A 19,897-nucleotide genomic window follows, 5' to 3' on the forward strand; every position below is an offset into this window, starting at 1 on the left:
TTTTTTTTTTTTTTTTCTTCTTTTTGGCCACACCACGCGGGATCTCTGTTCCCCAACCAGGGATTGAACCTGCGCCCTCAGGAGTGGTGGTGCAGAGTCTTAACCACTGGACCACCAGGGAATTCCCTTGCTTTTCTTGTAAAATTAATACAAGGCTTGCCATTGAATCTGAATTTCAATTAAGCTCTTTCACCACCACCCTCACCCCCCCACCCCGTGTGAAATGACATGAATCATTTTATTCCTAAACTTAGGTTAAACCAGGACCTTCCTCATTCCCCAAGATGGGGAGTCATTACTCAGGCTGCACAAAGGGGTGCCCTAATATTCCTTAGATGACAGGAATAAGTTGCAAGCTTCCTCATTGCAAACTAATATCGGTTATTTCCCATCTGTAGGGGAGAAACCTGAGAGGGACGTTAAGTAACTTTTAGGGCCCCGCATTAAAGATGTGGGACTACCGAGGTCAATACACAGGTCCATGAGACACCAATGGCCATGCACTTTACATAGAGCACCTTTATTATTTAAAAACAGGTTTAGAGAATTTGGTAATCTCTGCTACTGGCCAGCAAAAAAATCTTAGGAATGGCAACCTAGTTTCAACTTTTGGTAATATGGTGGACCTGTGTGATTTCTTTGGGTTTTTATGAAATACTACAGTTGCTAAAGGGGAAACAATACAATGTAATGAGCAAAGTGCTCATTCAAGAGTATATAATCAGTATTAGTAAATCCTCTTCACTTAGACTTTGGGCCATAAAGAAATCACTTCTACTGCTGAAAGTGATCCTTGCTCACCAGAAGTGCAGCCGGTAGTGATTAGACAGGCACAGTAGAGTTGAAGTAGAATTTTAGCACTAACAGAGTAGAAGAGCCTTTTAGCATTGGGCCACTTCCTTTATCTTGTATAAGGACACTGTGAGGCCTATGAGGTTTAGTTGGTATGTACCTCCTCTCAAAAACACTATGTGGGGCTTCCCTGGTGGCGCAGTGGTTGAGAATCTGCCTGCCAATGCAGGGGACACGGGTTCGAGCCCTGGTCTGGGAAGATCCCACATGCCACGGAGCGACTAGGCCCGTGAGCCACAATTGCTGAGCCTGTGCGTCTGGAGCCTGTGCTCCGCAACAAGAGAGACCGCGATAGTGAAAGGCCTGCGCACCGCGATGAAGAGCGGCCCCCACTTGCTGCAACTAGAGAAAGCCCTCGCACAGAGACAAAGACCCAACACAGCCATAAATAAATAAATAAATAAAATTAAAAAAAAAAAAAACTATGTGGTTGAGCATATACTTATATATATATATGAAATAGGAATTCAGTTTGGGGGACAATATGAATATGGTGGGGTATGGGGCAATCTATCCATTCTCACAGAGTTGGTTATCAGAATTGAGATAATAAATACTTGGCACTACTGAAAAAGTGGTTTCTAAGCTCAACAGTTTTATTTTTTTTTCCCTAAGAGGTAAAATTCAAGTAACAAAATGGGCCATTAACCATTTTAAAGCAGACAATGCCGTGGCATTTGGTACACTCACAAAGTTGTGCAACCATCACCTATAACTGGTTCCAAGACATTTCCCTCACCCTTAAAGGAAACTCCTTACCCATCAATAGTCACTTCCCACTCCTCCTCCCCAGTCTCCTGACAACCACTAATCTGCTTTCTGTCTCTGGATTTATCAATTCTGGTTGTTCCATATAAAGGAAACCTATACATGACATTTTCAATCTGGCTTCTTCACTAAGCGTAATGTTTTTGAGGGTCCTCCATGTTGTAGCCTATATCAGTACTTCATTCCTTTATATGGCTGAATATTCCATTGTATATATATATATATATACTACTACATTTATTTATCCAGTTATCCAATAATAGACATTTGAGTTGTTTCTACCTTCTATTATGAATAGTGCTTCTAGGAACATTCTTGAACAAGTATCTGAGTACCTATTTTCAATTCTTTTGGGTATTTACCTAGGAGTAAAATTATTGGGTCATATGGTAATTCTTATGTTTAAAATTTTGAGGAACCACCAAATGCTTCCACAACAGCTGCACCATTTTACATTCCCATCAGCAATTTGCAAGGGTTCCAATTTCTCCACATCCTTACCAACATTTATTTTCCTTTTCTTCTTCTTCTTGTTGATTCTAGCCATCTTAGTAGGTGTGAAGTGGTATCTCTATCTCATTGTGGGGTTTTTTTCCTTTGTTTTGTTTTTTCTTTTGGCAACATCACGCAGCTTGTGGGATCTTAGTGCCCCCATCCAGGGATTGAGCCTGGGCCCATGGCCCTGAAAGCGCGGAGTCCTAACCACTGGCCTGCCAGGGACTTCCCTCATTGTGGTTTTTTGTTTTTGGTTTTTTTAATTAATTAATTAATTAATTATTTTTGGCTGTGTTGGGTCTTCGTTGCTGCACGTGGGCTTTCTCTAGTTGTGGCGAGTGGGGGCTACTCTTAGTTGCAATGCGCATGCTTCTCATTGTGGTGGCTTCTCTTGTTGCAGAGCATGGGCTCTAGGCGCACGGGCTTCAGTAGTTGTAGCTTGTGGGCTCAGTAGTTGTGGCTCACAGGCTCTAGAGTGCAGGCTCAGTAGTTGTGGCGCATGGGCTTAGTTGCTCTGTGGCATGTGGGATCTTCCCGGACCAGGGCTCAAACCCATGTCCCCTGCATTGGCAGGTGGATTCTTAACCACTGCGCCACCAGGGAAGTCCCTGTCTTCTTGTTAAGTTGTAGGATTTCTTTATATGTTCTGGATACTAAACACTTATCAGAGGTATGATTTGCAAATATTGTTTTCCATTCTGTGGGCTGTCTTTTCACTCTCTTCATAGTGCCCTTTGATGCAAAAAAAATTTTTTGTTTTTGGTTCAGTCCTAATTTATCTTTTTTCTCTGTTTCTTGCACTTTGGGTGTCATATGTAAGAAGTCATTGCCAAATCCAAAGCTGTGAAGATTTACCCCTACGTTTTCTTCTAAGAGTTTTATGGTTTTAGCCCTTATATTTAGGTCTATGGTCTATTTTGAGTTAATTTTTGTATATGGTGTGAAGTAAGGGTTGAACGTCATTCTATTCCATGTGATTATCCAGTTGTCTCAGCACCATTTGTCAAATAGACGAGTCTTTCCCCATTGAATGGTCTTGGCACCTTTGTCAAAAGTCAGTTGCCCATAGCTACATGGGTTTATTTCTGTACTCCCAATTCTATTCTTTTGCTCTATATATCTATCCTTATGCTAATACCACACAGTAGATTTACAGTAAGATTTGGAATCGGGAAGTGTGAATGTTCCAATTTTCTTCCTCTTTTTCAAGACTGTTCTGGTTATTCTGGGTCCCTTGAATTTCCATATTAATTTTAGGGTTATCTTATTTTCTACAAAGAAGTCAGCTGATATTCTGGTAGGAATTATGTTGAATCTATAGATCAATTTGGAGAGTACTGACATTTTAAAAATATTAAGGTTTCCAATTCATGAGAATGGATGTCTTTCCACTATTTAATTTTTTTTTTAATTAATTAATTTGGTTGCACCAGGTCTTAGTTGCGGCAGGCGGGCTCTTTAGTTGTGGCAGGCGGGCTCCTTAGTTGTGGCATGCAAACTCTTAGTTGCAGCATGCATGTGGGATCTAGTTCCCCGACTAGGGATTGAACCTGGGCCCCCTGCATTGGGAGCGTGGAATCTTAGCCACTGCACCACAACCAGGGAAGTCCCTCCACTATTTAATTATTCTTTAACTTCTTTAAGCAGTGTTGTAGTTTTCAGTGTATAACTTCTGCACTTACTTTGTCAAATGTATTTCTAAGTATTCTTTTTTTTTTTTTTTTTTTTTAATTATTAGCACCTTTAATTATTAATTATTTATTTATTTGGCTGTGTTGGGTCTTCGTTTCTGTGCGAGGGCTTCCTCTAGCTGCGGCAAGCGGGGGCCACTCTTCATCGCGGTGCGCGGGCCTCTCACTATCGTGGCCTCTCTTGTTGCGGAGCACAGGCTCCAGACGCGCAGGCTCAGTAGTTGTGGCTCACGGGCCCAGCTGCTCCGTGGCATGTGGGATCTTCCCAGACCAGGGCTCGAACCCGTGTCGCCTGCATTGGCAGGCAGATTCTCAACCACTGCGCCACCAGGGAAGCCCTCTAAGTATTCTTTTGATGCAATTGTAAATGGAATTTTCTTTCTGTAAATTTTACCCAGGGCCACAGCAGTGAAAGCACCAAGTCCTAACCACTGAACCACCAGGGAACTCCCTGGAAATGTTTTCTTAATTTCATTTTTGGATTGTTCATTGCTAGTGTATAGAAATACAGCTGATTTTTGTGTGATCTTGTATCCCGCAACTTTGCTGAATTTGCTTAATAGCCCTGAAAGGTTTTTTTGGTCCATTCTTTTGTAGTTCCCATGTATAAGATCATGTCATCTGTGAATAGAGATTGTTTTACTTCTTCCTTTCCTATATGGATGCCTTTATATCTTTTTCTTGCCTGATCGCTCTGGCTAGAACTCCCACTACAGTGTTGGCATCCTTGTAACTTTTTTTGGCTGTGCCACATGTCTTGTGGGATCTTAGTTCCCCAACTGGGGATCGAACCCGGGCCCTCAGCAGTGAAAGCGCCAAGTCCTAACCACTGGACCGCCAGGAATTCCCACCATTTTTTTAAAAAGTTACTTATATCCTTAGTAATCATTCTCCTAACTGTGAATTCCTTTAAGTTTATGTGGAAGACCATTTGTCTATGTTCCTGTAGATACTCTAATTCCAGCCAATCCATTTAAGCTGGATTCTTTAAATAAAGAACATAAAGTACATAACATCTTCTTTTGGGAATCTAACTTTATGAGTAACAGGTCAACATATTGAGTATTGAGTGCCTGCAGGGCGTAGGCATTGTGGACGCATGTATCAAGTCTATGCTCAGTAACCTGCCTACAGATACCCACTCAGGACAGATCTTCAACTTGTCCCATGGGAAGTGCCTGGGGATTTTAGCTTCTTAGATGCCTACAAAGATTTGGGAGCATTTCTCTAAATAGGAGTGAAGATAGAGAGTTCACAAGTGTATCATAAATTTCCCTTATTTGCTGCCATGAAATTATTTTTGAAAGAATTCCTCTCTAGAGGTAACCCCCAAGGGCCAATGACTAATTTCAGGGTAACAGAATGTGTGAATTGTTTACTACAATAGTCTCCATAAGGAAAACTATAGCCTCCTTAGAGAGACATAAGTTCCTAATTCCTTCCAACTGGAAGAGAATTTAAATGACAATACTGTTTGTCTCAAAAGAACTAAGACCACAATATTCCCCAGTATTTGAAATATACTTTGTCTAGTTTAACAATGCAAAACCAGAGGAACAAAGGGGATATTTTGGGAGAAGGAAGAGTTTGCTTGCCACACTATTCATCAACCCCACTAAGGCTGAAATATGTCTTCCCTAGGGAAAGGGGATATTTGGTCCCAGGATGTATGTTCTTAGTTATCTATTGCCACATAACAATGTACTCCAAAATTTAGTGTCTTAAAATTAAAGCACACTTATTATTTCACAATTTCTGGGAGTCAGGTGTGGCTTAGCTGGAATTAACAAGGCTGCAATCAAAGTGTTGGCCAAGGCTGTGGTCTCATCTGAAGGCTTGATTATGGAAGGATCTACTTTCAATGTTATTGTGTTTGCTGGCAGAACTAAGTTCCTTGCAGCTGTTGGATAGAGGGCTTTAGTCCCTTGCTGGCATTACCAGAAGCTACGTTCAGTTCCTTGGGCCTCTCCTACATGGCAGCTTGTTTCATCAAAATGTGCAAGCTGAGAAGGCAAAAGAGAGTCCAGCTGGATGAAAGTCAGTCTTTTATAACCTAATCATGAAAGTGACATCCCATCACTTTTGCCATAATCTTTTTTTTTTTTTTGCCATACTCTCTTTGTTATCAACAAGTGACTAGGTCCAGACCACACTCAAAGGGAGGAGATTAAAGAAGGGTAATCAATGGGGGCCATTTTTGAAAGCTGGCTACCAGACAATACTAGTATAAATCTAGATACAGATGCTCTTCTTATAAACGTATTAGATTCCAAGAACCTGCTTCTTCAGCCCATTTGTCTTGAAGATGAAAGGAGTAAAAGAGATGTAAGCTTTCAGTCCTGACTTGTACTTACACCAATGAGAGCAGGTTATTCCCACATGAAGTCTTTGCTGAAATAAATTCTATCAGGCATCCTTCACCAAAATAGGCTGGTTTCAACTATAGTGAAGATCTGTCAAGGCAAGAAACCTTTTCTGTTCAGTAAATGCTGAAGAGAATTTTTTAGCAGCTGGAGCAACCTCACTTGACCCATTGTCATTCATTTTGATGCCATGATGATTCCATAAGGGCTTGAATCCCTGGGACCATTAGTGGCTCATGACCGAAATTTTATCAGGAACACTTTCCACCATGCTTAGCCTCTAAGCTTTCAAATTGCCAGCCTTCTGTGTGAGTCTTAAAGTAGAAGGCATCTTGCAATGCTGCTCATTTCCTGGCCATACAGTCAGAAGTTTGTCCATGTCAACTTCATCATTAGCCTTTTCTGTTCAGTTCTCTTCACTTAGGCACAGTTTTCCTTGTTTATATGATTCATTCTTTTTTATCCCTAAAAAAATTAAATATAATACAAATATGCATAAAACATAGTAGAGTGAATGCACAGTCAAATGCACAGTCAAGAAGCAGAATACTTTCCAGTCATGTAAGATGAAAAAGACCAGCTGTACAACACTGTGCTTATAGTTTAATAGTACTGTACACTTAACAGTTTAAGAGGGTGGATCTCACATTGTGTTTTTTACCACACACACACGTGAATCAGCAGGGCCATGCCAGCTCTTCAATTTGGAAAATAAATTTTAAAAAGAAACAGAATACCACTATACCTCAGAAACTGGCCACCCACACCATTCTCCTCATCCCTTCCTGATCACTCTCTCAAGTAACCAGTGGTAAATACCTGCTTGTTTTTCTTTATAGTCCCCACACCTCCACTGGCTCTTGCCCAGAACACATCCAAATAAAAGAAACAAGCAGAAGCAGCGGTCCTCCTAACTCCACAGAGGACTTCATGATGATGGATCCTCGGCTCAGACCTCCTCAGGCAACAGGAAACTGTATAGTTTTATTTCCGTAAAAAACTCAGTCTATTTTTATGTTTTAGAAATCAACATAGAAATGGAATCATCATGTATGCCTTGCTTCTTTGGTTTTCCCATTATGTATGTAAGTTTCATCTGTGTCGTTGTGTGTGGCTGTGATTTGTTCATTTTCATTATACTACGATCTATTCATTCTACCAGGTGGACATTTGGGTTGTTTTCAGCGTGGGCTCTTAGGAAGAGCGCTATGCTGAACTTTCTTAAGTGTGTCATTGAGAGTTTCCATGGACTGGAATTAGTGGGCCGTAGAGTGTGCAGAGCTTCAACTTCACCAGACAAGGCCAACCTGTATTCCAAAATGATTGAACCAACCGAGCAGTATATAAGAGCTCCTACTATCATTCTTTCTTTGACTTCCTGACTCCTTCCTCTTGAGTACTTTTATCCCATGTGCAACATTTGCATTTTCTTTCCACTTTGAAACTTTTTAAAAAAAACCACTGCCTTTTTAAAATTGCAATTGTATGGCTCTTCACACTAGGTCTTCCAGCACTCTCATTATTTTAACTGTGATAGTGAATGATATTTGTAAAACACTTTGAAACTAAGCAAAAACACAGCAAAGTAAATGTTAACGAAGTAGCAGAAACCAAAATGACCCTTACAGCCATCTTGTACCTATTTGTGGCTGACAGAATTGTAGTGCTTTATTCTGAATCTTATTTTTGTTCTTAGCTAGCTTATGAGTTAAATATTGGCAAACATAATGGTCAATACGTGTAATTATACATTTGTCAAGACCCATAGGATGTACAACACGAAAAGTGAACCCTAATGCAAACTATGGACTTTAGTTAATAATAATGTATCACTATTGACCCATCATTTCTAACCAATGTACTACACTCTGCAAGATGGGGGAAGTGAGGGGGTGTAAGGGAACTCTGTACTTTCTACTCAATGTTAATGTAAATCGAAAACTGCTCCCCCGAAACTGTTAATTAAAAAAAGTTGCAAGCAGAATAACTTCTGCATAATGGTAAAGAAATTTCCATTTCTCTACACTTGAGGTTCTAGAGCAGGGATCAGCAAACTACTGCCTATGGGACAAATCTGGCCTGCTGTCTGTTTTTGCACAGCCTTCCAGCTAAGAATGGTTTTTATAGTTTTCAAAGGTTGAAAAAAAAAACCCCAAAGAACAATATTTTGTGACTTCTGAAATTTACATGAAATTCTAATTTTAGTATCCATAAAGTTTCATTGGAACACAGCCACACCCATTCACTTACACATTAATTATGGCTGCTTTTGTACTACAATGACAGAGCGACAAAGATTGGCAATGTTATAGAGATTGTATGGCCCACAAAACCTAAATATTGACTACCTGGCTCTTTACAGACAAAATCTGTTGGGAGTTCCCTGGTGGTCCAGTTGTTGGGACTCTGCCCTTCCATGCAGGGGAGCGCGGGTTCTATCCCTGGTTGGGGAACTAGGATCCCTTAAGCTGAGTGGCAAGGCCAAAAAAACAAACTAACAAAAAATGTCGATTTCTGGGTTAGAGAAGGCAGTCTTCATGGAGTCAGGAGATATGAGTTCTAAACTGTGTAAATGTGTGATCTTGGGTTACTCACCATCTCTAGAACCTAACAATAAATTCCAGAATTTATAGTAACTTCATGGGCAAGTTCTCACTGGAAAGTGGGCATGGATTCAGGCCATAGCAAATCAAACACCTGCAGCTTTTCCAAAGCTGATCACGCTATATAAATTTACCCTTGCTTTCAAGAAAACACTATATAATTTTTTTAACCTGTAAAAATACTGGCAAGTATGAAAAGAAAATGAGAAATGCAGAAGAATGCTCACTGTAATACTGGTTATTATGACGGAAAAACTGGAAATGAATTAAATGTACATAATAGGAGAATGGTAAAATAAATTATGATCTATCCATACCAGATAACAATACTGTATATTATCTCCAAGTTATCTCCCAATTAGGCAGATCTCCAAGTAGTCATGTGGAGTGACTTCCAAGATGTATTAAATGAAAAAAGCATATTACAAATTAACAAGTACAGAATGATGTCTTTTGTTTTATAACACAACTATTTCTATATGTAGATATACTGCTGCATAGAATAAAAAGTCTAGACCCGTGCTGTCCAACAGAAATACATTGTAAGCCATATCTGTAATTTCATATTTTCTAGTAGCCATGTTAAAAATGTAAAAAGAAATAGGTAAAATTAAATTTAATAATATATTTTATTTAACTCAATGTATAAAAAATTATTTCAACATGTAATCAATATAAAAAGTTAATAGCGAGATAGTTTACATGTTTTTCATACTATATCTTTGAAGTACAATGTGTATTTCACACACTTAAAGCACATCTCAACTTGGGCCAGCTACATTTCAAGCATTCAATAGCCACATGTGGCCAGTGGCTATCATATCAGACAGCACAGGTCTAAACACAGCAAAGTGATAACAGTGATTACTCTGGTGGGGGAGGGGAAGAATGAAGGGGGACACTTTTTCTGCTATATTCTTTTGTATTGTTCAATTTAAATTATTTCATGTAGTACTTCATTAAAAATAAATAATATATATTTAAAACAAGTCAGAAATATATTATGTACTTCATGTTTCATTCTTTGTTTTTTTTTTTTTTTTGGCCATGCCACGCGGCATGTGGGATCGTAGTTCCTCCATCAGGGATTGAACCCACACCTTCGGCAGTAAAAGCTTGGAGTCCTAACCACTGGACTGCCAGGGAATTCCCTGGATAAACATTTTCTGAGTTTGAGCTGTCTGTGAGGAGTTAGGATATGCATTATGGAAGATAAAAAGAATGAGACATTGTTGTCCTACAAGATTTTTGGAGAAAGCTTTTGGAACTGCCTTTACAGCTTGCAAATTCTCTTCAGGTTGGATCTGACTTCTAGCCATAGCCAAAAGCCCTCTAGTTGGGTCCAGTAAATCAACTAGGTATTATGGCGTTGTCTAAAATGAAGTGTGACAAAAGATTTTATTATGTGACTTGCAAACTGGCAGCTCCAAATGCTTCCCAAAATACTTATTTTCAGCAACAACAATAAATTAAGTAGATAATTGCAACAAGACGACTATGGGTAAGCTCAGCTTTATATGGATACCTTCTTGGGACTTCCCTGGTGGTGCAGCGGTTAAGAATCCGCCTGCCAATTCAGGGGACATGGGTTCAATCCCTGGTCAGGGAAGATCCCACATGCCGAGAAGCAACTAAGCCCGTGCAGCACAACTACTGAGCCTGCGCTCTAGAGCCCAGGAGCCACAACCACTGAGCCCGCGTGCCACAACTACTGAAGCCCACGTGCCTAGAGCCCGTGCTCCGCAATAAGAGAAGCCATCGCAATGAGAAGCCCGTGCACCACACTGAAGAGTAGCCCCCGCTCGCTGCAACTAGAGAAAGCCCGCGCGCAGCAACGAAGACCCAACGCAGCCAAAAATAAATAAATAAAATAAAGGGTAAAAGTAAGTCTTTAGTTTGCTCAGGACCTATCAGGAATTTATGATTGCCCTTAGTGAAGAGCGAGCAAACCATGATAGGGACAAAACTATTTGACTGCTATCCTAGTGTATCAATATGTTCTGAAAGAAGGGACCATCAGGAATTTTTTTAATTACCTAGACTTTTTAGAAGAACTGAGCTTGCTATTTTTAAAAGATGGGACTTAAAATGCTAAAAGAGTGACGATAAGGGCAAAAGGGGAAAAAGGAGGTTATGGTTCCCCATTTGAAAAATTTAACAGGATTGTCATTTTAAACTGTAAGCAACCTAAGCCTAATCTCTTCGTTTTATGGAGCTGGCTTGTGGTTTGAATCTTAAGGATGAGAAGGAGGTCAGCTGGGGGACAACTGGAGGGAGAGTGCCCTAGGCACGAAGTCCAGCACCTTCCAGTCTTTAGATCCCAGTGGCTGGCCAGCCAACCAAGAAAGGTGCCGCCCCAGCCTTGCTGACAGCCTGCTCTCACCTCCTTTCCCTCACACCAGCGCCCCCATCGCAGCTCTCTCCCTTAATGTTCCAGCACCGCCCCACTCCAGCCTCCTTCAACACCCTGCAGCCTCCCCTCAGCGCAGCCTCCCTCAGACAGTGTCTCTTCTCCGCCTCTGCCATCAGTCTTTGGAGTCTCTCCTCACTGTCCTCCTTCTCTTTGAGGGTCTATCATCAGTCCCTTCCTAAATTTGTGGACGTCTCCCTCTGCCTTCAGATCTTTTCCCTCAGGCCCAATTTTCAGTCTCCCTCGGTCCCGTCCCTCAGTCTGTAGGTCGACCCCCCCCTCACTCAGTCTGAGGTGTCTCCCCTCTTGGTCTGCGTGGTCCCCTCTCTCGGTTTGAGTGCCTGCCCACTCTGCGCGGTCCCCACCCTCGTTCTGCGGGGTCCCTTCCCTCGGTCTGGGGGACCCCTCTCGGTCTGAGTGTCTCCGCTCTCGGTCTGCGGGGTCCCCTCCCTCTGAGCTGTCTCCTCCCTCGGTCTGCGGTGTCCCTTCTGTCCGACGACGTGGTCCCCTCCCTCGGGTCTGCAAGATCTTTCCTCAGTCCCCACCCTTGGTCTGAGGGGGCGGGGGGGGGTTCTCATCTTCCCGCTGGCCGCGAGCACCGGTTTCCTCCACTCACCTCCCGGCCGCCAGCTCTCTTGAGCTCGCTCTCGCCGGGCACAGTCTCGGGCGCGCACGCCGGGCGGCGACAGCGGGTGACCGCGCGCGCAGCGTGCGCGGTGACGTCAGTGCGCTGGCGGCGGCGGCGGCGGCGGCAGGGCTGTTTGTTCTGCTCTCCCGCAACCGAAGAGCCGAAGCGGTGGCTGCGGCAGCGGCGGCTGCCGGCAGTGCCCGCGGGCAAGCGGGGCCTGTGAGCGCGGCGGAGCGGCGGGCGGGCCCCGGCGCCGCGCAGGCACCCCGAAGAGGAGAGGGCGGCGGCGGCTGGCGGCCGGCGGCCGGCGGGGGCGGCGTGCGGCCTAGCGTCTCAGGTGAGGACCGGTGCCCTTCGGGGCGGCGGGCGGCGCGGGGCAGCCGGCGGGGCTCCGCGGCGCGGCCCGCGTAACCTGCATTGCGTAATGGGGCCGGTGCGCCAGCACCTACGCCATCGGCGCGGCGCGGAGGCGGGGAGGCCGGGGCGACGCGGGCTCGGGCCTGCGGGCCTCCCGCGTCCCCGCGCCGTTCGCGCCGGGCCAGGGCCGCCTGCGCCGTTGGCGGCAGGACGCCTCGCGGGCGCCCTGCCGTTGGCGCAGCTGCCCCCCGGCTCCGGCGGGGCTGCAGGGCAGGGGCGCGGGCGGGGGGCGCGGGCGCAGCGGCGGGGCGGGTGGCCGGGGGCGGGCGGGGGGCGGGCCGAGGCGCCCGGCACTTCCTGTCGCCGCCATTTTGTCAAGTGAGGAGGAGGAGGAGGAGGAAGCGGCCGCCGCGGACTCCGCGGCGCGCCTGGCCCCGGTAAGTCCGGGCCCGGCGTGGTGGTCACAGGCGCCGCTGTTCCCGGCCGCAGTCCCCGGGGCGGGCTTGGCCCCGGCCCGGGCGCTCACGTGGGGCGGGCCCAACGCGCTCCCTGGTGCCTTGGTCCTCTTGTCCAGGCCGGGGCAGCGCGCCCCCGCCCTCATTTCCTCATCTTCCGGGCTGTCCCCGGAGCTCTGCAGAGAACGGGGCTGGTCCCCAGGTGGAGAGAGGAGGCTGCCGCTGCACACCTGCCCGGAGACAGGCTCTTGGGGGCGGGAGCGGTGCTCTGAGGGGCCAGCCTGGCCCCCTTTACCCACCCACTCCCGGCCTGGCAGCCCCTCACTGGGCGCTTTGTTTTGCTCGGTCGGTGCTCGCTGACGTCCTTGCCACGGTCTCGTCTATTTGCAGTCTTGTGCGTGGTGGTGGTATGGGGTGGGGATGTGGGGGAGTTGTGATTCAGCGAAATAAAATGACCCCCCCCCCTCCAAAACGGAAATAACACAACTTCACCCGACTGAGATACTCCTAAGGCCCAGCCTTGGATGAAGATGGGAAATCCCACTTTGGTGTAGTGAGCAGTATAAATACTTCTGTTCAGGCCCGTGGATGAGTCATGTTCTTTTGCTGAGTGACCTCTCTTTTACTCAAGATCACGCATTGTTTTCTGAAGTGTTGTTTTTGTTTGTTTACTCATTTAATGTTTTGTGCAGCCTCGTGCGGTGTATGGTCTTGGCCCTTGGGTTACCTTCTGTGTGTGTGCACACACAGTGCAAGAAGTGACTTCTTGGAGAAGTGAATGAGAGTTGAAGTGTCTTTGCTTACCTTCGAGAGGGCTCTACCTGTTCGTATTTACAGAAACCGTCTCAGTGTACCTCTAAGCCAGTGGCTCTTTGGTGCTGTAATAATGTTTGGGAGATTTTTATGAATGGGGCTGTCAGGTTCCTTAAATTGTTAGTTCTTGGAATTTAGTCCTTGGAGGTTGTAAAGAAAGCGATACCCAGTAGGATTTATGAATATGTTACCAGTTTCGAGAAGTTTTTGGATGGCACAGTCTGTTTTATGACTTTGCCAGTAATATGATAAAACATTATTTTCGGTTTAATTTGGATGGGATTTATCTTTCCACCAAGGCATTGTAGATAACTAACCCCTTCTCCCCCAAATCTTCAACCTGGGGAAAATAAACCTCTCCGATGATTTCCCTCGACCAAATCGAGAAAAGCCTGATCTAAAACAGTGCATTGCTTCCCTGTTATCTGCCATACCCCTTAACCTTAGTAGGAAACAAAGTATCTAAGGGCTCAAGCTGTGGAGTGAGTTAGTCTCTTAAGATGGTTTTAGTTGGTCTTAACCTGAGGAGATGAGCCCACATGTGTGAATCTTGCTAGAATTCAACCCCAGCCAATTGCTGAAGATAAGGAATTTTGCCTACAGGTGAAAGTTAGAACATGAAAGTGGCTGCATTTTAAGGATGGGTTGGCTGTTCTCAGGTGTCTATGTGGTTACCTTCCCTTCCTGGGATAGAGATGAGAAAATTACCCAGGAATTGCAAGAGAATCATTGGCCACTTTGTAAAATTTCCACTAGATTATTGAATTGTTCAGAGGAATTTAGACTTTGTTTCCAAAAGTTACCTTTTTGAGCCAGTTGTTGTGATCTTTGTACTAAGTTGCACTTTTGCTTTTGGAGGTGGAGGGGATGCAGTATTTTCATGTTACACAATTCAGGTTATTGAATGACTTGAGATTTATGAATTCTGGAAGGAGATTAGAGGGTTATTTTTTTTTTAACTTTCAGTAAAAACCATTTCGTACCAATGATTTGAAGACCCTGGGCTGTTAAATCTGCTCTGACAACCCTCTGTAACGATTGTGTGGATGTGAAATGTTTCAAATTCTGATTTTGAATAAAATCGTAAAGTTGACACGTTTGTCTTTGTGTTCTTGGCAAATCTATAAAAAGGAGAGAAAAGCTTGTCATTGAGAATAGTTTCAATGTTTCAGTTAATGTTTAATAAATCTGTGATTTTTAGTGTTTTGAAAAGACTGAACATTTGCAAGGTGAGAATTGTGGGGATTCTTTGCTGATGCTGGCATTTTATTTAATTCATAAGACATGAGTTTGTAAAAAATAAGATTTCCTTAAATTATTATTATTATTATTTTTACTAGATTGTAAGTTCCGTGAGGGCAGGGTTTTGTTTGCTTGGCTTTGTCTATTTTTATTCTCTAGTGTATTCTCAGCACCTTAGAAGAGCAGCTAAAATATTCCTTGAGTGAATAAACTGGAGAGATAATTTAGGAAGAATTCGGCGTGCCCATAATATCAAGTGCAAGTAATTCCTTTTAAATCAGTAAAATATTAACAGTGGGCATAATTGGTCAGTAGTGACTTCACAGGAGACGTGAATTTTTTTTTTTTAATTTATTTATTTTTGGCTGCACTGGGTCTTTGTTGTTGCGCGTGGGCTTTCACTAGTTGCGGTGAGCGGGGGCTACTCTTCATTGTGGTGCGCGGGCTCCTCATTGCTGTGGCTTCTCTTGTTGCGGAGCACGGGCTCTAGGCATGTAGGCTCAGTAGTTGTGGCACACGGGCTTAGTTGCTCCGCGGCATGTGGGATCTTCCCAGACCAGGGCTCGAACCCGTGTCGCCTGCATTGGCAGGCGGATTCTCAACCACTGAGCCACCAAGGAAGCCCAGGAGACGTGAATTTTAACTAAGGTAATGTTAAGATCCCTAATTGCAGTAAACTTACTAATAGTCCAAGCAGCGTGGCATGCAGTTGCTTCTGTGCACTGTGTACTGTGTGTCTCCCACTTAGCAGTTTGAAATGTAGTGAGTGGGTTTGGGCTGTGGTTCAATCCTGATCTGGGAAAAGTATTTTAAGAGGAAGATGAAGTGGGTAATAAACAAGTATGGGTAGCATTTCTTAATGTGGATCTCATTTTGTCAGTAAAAAGGTTTTGTTTCTTGTTTAAAAACGTTGAGCCCTTTCTAATATTCTGATTTCATGTGATTTGCCAATCCATTGTAGCAATTAGTTCCTGAGCTTCTACTATGTATAAGGGAAGACAAAAAGATATTTGCACAATGATTTTCTGTGGTACATATGTTCTTTCTTAATGTATCTATCTTCTCCAAATATTTATTGAATATAAATTATATTTTGAGTATTATACTAATATTGTAAAACCTTATCTTTTTTTTTTAGTGTTTTTATAACAAGCTTATTGAGATATAATTCACAAATGATAGTTCACCAATTTAAAGCCTACAAATCTGTGGTTTTTAGTATGTTCAGAGTGGTGCAGCCACCACCACAACCAATTTTAGAACATTTTCATCCCTCCAAAAAGAAATCCCTATTCATTAGCAGTCACATTCCATCCCCGCAATCCCTGGCAACCACCGATTTACTCTGTCTCTATAAATTTGCCTATTCTGGATATTTCAGGAATCATACGATACATAACCTTTTGTGGCTGGCTCCTTTTACTTGGTATAATGTTTTTAAGGTTTGTGCTGTAGCATGAATCAGTATTTCATTTCTCTTATAACTAAGTAATATTCCATTGTATGGATGGGTATGTCACATTTTATTTATTCAGTTGATGGATATTTGGGTTTACACTTTTTTGGGTATTGTGAATGGTGCTGCTATGAACATTCATGTACAAATTTTTGTGTGGACATTTGTATTAATTTCTCTTGGATGGATATCTAGGAGTGGAATTGCTAGGTCATGGTACTTAACTTTTTGAGAATGCGCAATGACTTTTTAACTGCAGTGATTTTTCTAGTACTTTGATGGAGGGGTTAAGAAAAAAGAAAGCTTAATGGAATGTGGTGTAGCCATTTAAAAGAATGAGGAAATGGAAGTGCAAGGATGTCAGCATGTTGACATGTAGTACAGTCTGCACGGTTTTTGTTTTTTTTTTTAAAAATTATTTATTTATTTTTGGCTGTGTAGGGTCTTCGTTTACTGTGCGAGGGCTTTCTCTAGTTGCGGCGAGCGGGGGCCACTCTTCATCGCGGTGTGCGGGCCTCTCACTGTCACGGCCTCTCTTGTTGTGGAGCACAAGCTCCAGACGCGCAGGCTCAGTAGTTGTGGCTCACGGGCCTAGTCGCTCCGCGGCATGTGGGATCTTCCCAGACCAGGGCTCGAACCCGTGTCCCCTGCATTGGCAGGCAGATTCTCAACCACTGCGCCGCGAGGGAAGCCCTGCACGGTTTGATTCCCGTTTGGTTTTTTGAATTGTACATTGTTAGAGAACAGTTTGAAATGCTGGTGAGGCACAGAAAACAGTCTGGAAGTTGCACCCCCAACTCGTGCCATTGTTATAAAGGTTAATTTTTAAAACAGTTAATTTTTTTTTTTCCAGTCCAAGCAGGCTATAACTGATTAAACTTGATTAAACTGCATCCACATGTCCTAGCATAAATCATGGGATGTATTCCATTCTAAAGAAATAGATGGAGAGTGAATCCAGTGTCAAAGATAGGGCAGAGCAGCCATCTGTCCTGTTCTTGACCACATCCTGAGGGGGAATAGCACTGGTTGATCCACATCATTTGCAAAAGAGATTGTATGGGTTTTTCTCTTTAAACAAAAGTAGTGCACGGTCATTTTTTAAAATTTGGAAAATACAGTGTTAAGGTGATGTTAAGTGTTAAAAATTGTTAACTAACCCCATTTTTGTGCCAGTCTTTTTCTACGTGAGTAACAAAATTGGATTGTGCTGTTAATTTTTCAAAAAATATTACACTGTGAACATTTCCAAAATACTCTTATTTTAAATGGTTGCCTGGAATTCTATTATGTGAATGTACCATAATTTAATTCTGCTATTTGTGGACATGATTTTCAAGTTTTCTCTTTTTTTCATATCTAGAAATGGAATCACCAGACCAAAGGGTGTGTGTTTTTGGAAAGTTGATACAAATTAGTTTTCTAGAAAAGTTCCATGAATTTCCCTTTCTCCAGTGTAAGCTTGACAGCATCTTGTTTATAAGGGTGAGGTTTTTAACAGTTTCCACCCCCCGCCCCCACAAGTAGTAACTGTGTAAAAACAAAATGTGGTTTTGAGTGTGTTCTGAAGCTTTCTGAGAAGAAGTGTCTCCAAGATCTTGCTCTTTGACCTTTCTACTCTTCTGCCCAGAGTTGGACTTTGTTTCCTGAAATCATGTCGCAGAATTCCTGACTCTGTGATAGAAGTCCAATGTTATTTGAATGCTCTGGGGAGGGCTTGAACAGCCTCTTGGCAGTCCAGTCCTGTGTCATTTTTGCTGCCCTGCTCCAAAGACTGATACCACCAGTGTGGCACAGTTAGACCCCAGTTTGAATCCTGGCCCTCCTGCCTGCTTTGTGACCTTCGCCTGTCACTCAGCCTTCCCCAAACCTCATTTTTCCATCTTTCAGTTGAGGATAAAATGAGGCAGTGCTCTCTCAAGATTAGCTACTTATTTGCTGTTATTATCCAGGGTGAAGAATAGAAGTGGGAAGAGGTAGCCAGGTATTATAAAGTAGAGCAGCTGAGGGTAGGAAGGTGGACCAGCTGACATGCCTGGAAACCATGTCACCAGGTGATACCAAGATCAGCCAGGTGCCTTTCAGATCCCCCTCTATGTTGCGTCTTCCTTCAAGTAAACTGTGAGTAGAGGTCAATGGGAGAGGTGATTTAAAGTAGGGATTGGTTTTTCTAGGTGAGGATTTGTTTGTTTGATAATGAGATTAAAAGTGGTGGTAATGGGATTAATGGAAATTCAGCAAGCTTTGGGGGTGCCCACCCTGGGATGTTGTTGGCTGCAGAGTTTGGAGAAATGATCTATCAGGGGAAGGTGGTCCAGTATATCCTCAGGCCTAAGATGTAACTTAACCATTTTATTAAAACTTGGTTGTCTGAACGAAGGCAACAGTCAGTGGTAGTTGCTGATGGAGGAAGTTTTTGCGGAGCACAAGCGTAGCAGCTCTCCATACCTTCCCTGCCTCTTTTGGCCCTAAATTAAATTGTGTTGACATCTGGACTTGTTGAAAGGATTCTGGTCTCCAGGAAGGTTTGTATCACAAGTCAGGGTCTCCCGGGAAAGGAGGCAGGCAGTTGGATGATGAGCCAGGAAAGTGGAGTGTCTGGCTGGGAGGCTGAGTTCTTGCTGGTGGACTTTGGGCCTGTTGACCAGAAGAACCAGTCGATGCCAGTCACCATTACTAGGGGCCATCAGTATCCAGGTCCATGTGGAATGCCTTTAGTGTGTGTTAAACCCAACTGGAGAATTTATTTCTTTCAGAAATTGGTCAAATCTGAGCATTTAACTGGAAATTAAGAGTACCTAAATGAATATGCTGTTTCTTCTTTTTGATCTGTGACATACTTACAAATAAAGGCTTTTTTAAGCTCACTCTAGGTGTAGGGTGTTCTGTGATCTTTTTCTTGACAAGTGTTGGCCTGTTCTGCTCAATGTAGAAAGTTCCAGGACTCTGGGCTGTGGCTAGCAGAGTTGGTTGGGCTTGGGTGGAGCTGTGTACTGAGAACTGCGGAGTCCCTGTCAGGGATCAGTCCAGGCCCGCTCCCTTCTGGCTTTGACCTCGACCTCAGGCAAGTTACATAATCTCCCTAAACCTCAGTTTCCTCATGTGTAAAATGGGGTCTGTATGAATAAGCATTGACTGAGTAGACAACAGGTGGGGGTGCCTGGCCTCTGTGTTGTATTCAGATTGGCGGAAGGTAGGGGAGTCTCTGACATGTATTATATTTGATTGGTGGGAGGGTGCTGCTTTTGCTCTGCATAAAGGGTTTCTAGAAAAGCCGTCCAGGCCTCACTTTGCCTGTGGTCACTTCTCTTGTTTTGGTGTCCCCTAAAGGTTGAAACTCCGTATTTGTTCCTAGTTGCTGTTACGCCAAGAGACACTGGTACACTGTGGAAGCAGTGCCAGGGAGAGGTGTTGGGCTTGGTATTATGTAATTTCTAGAAACAGGAATTAGTAATATCCGTGTCCTTGTGTGTGACTAACGTCCCCAGTTGTCCTATCCCAGGCAATAACACGTACACGCTTGTGGGCGAATTGGCCTTTGAGATTGTTTTGTGTGAGATAAATTTGGGGATTTTACACTTAAAACATTTTCTGCTATGTTTGAGGAAGCATACGTTTCAGGTGAGCAGATCGTTATTGTGAGGGTTGAAACAGGCAGACTGCATGGAGTATGGAACCTGCCAGTGCAAGTTGTGGGTGTGCACGTGTGTGGGTGCATGCGCGTGTGTGCACACACAAGAGGGAGAGAAGGAAGGAACTGGGCT

The 19,897-nt window shown here is 43.7% G+C and overlaps 1 protein-coding gene across 4 annotated transcripts in view; it reads left to right on the plus strand.

Annotated features, from left to right (window-relative positions):
• Positions 1-11,902: 11,902 nt before the first annotated feature.
• BRD4 (bromodomain containing 4) overlaps positions 11,903-19,897 on the plus strand; it is an 81,996-nt gene continuing 74,001 nt past the window's right edge. For 2 of the 4 annotated variants that reach the window (XM_061190124.1, XM_061190126.1), the window contains exon 1: positions 11,903-12,147. The gene's annotated coding sequence lies outside the window, so the exon portion shown is untranslated. Of the gene's footprint in view, positions 12,148-12,540; positions 12,605-19,897 lie in introns of those variants that run through there. The other 2 variants (XM_061190127.1, XM_061190125.1) reach the window with 2 other exon arrangements.

The sequence above is a fragment of the Eubalaena glacialis genome, chromosome 4 (assembly GCF_028564815.1).
Source record: "Eubalaena glacialis isolate mEubGla1 chromosome 4, mEubGla1.1.hap2.+ XY, whole genome shotgun sequence".
NCBI classification, from domain to species: Eukaryota; Metazoa; Chordata; class Mammalia; order Artiodactyla; family Balaenidae; genus Eubalaena; species Eubalaena glacialis.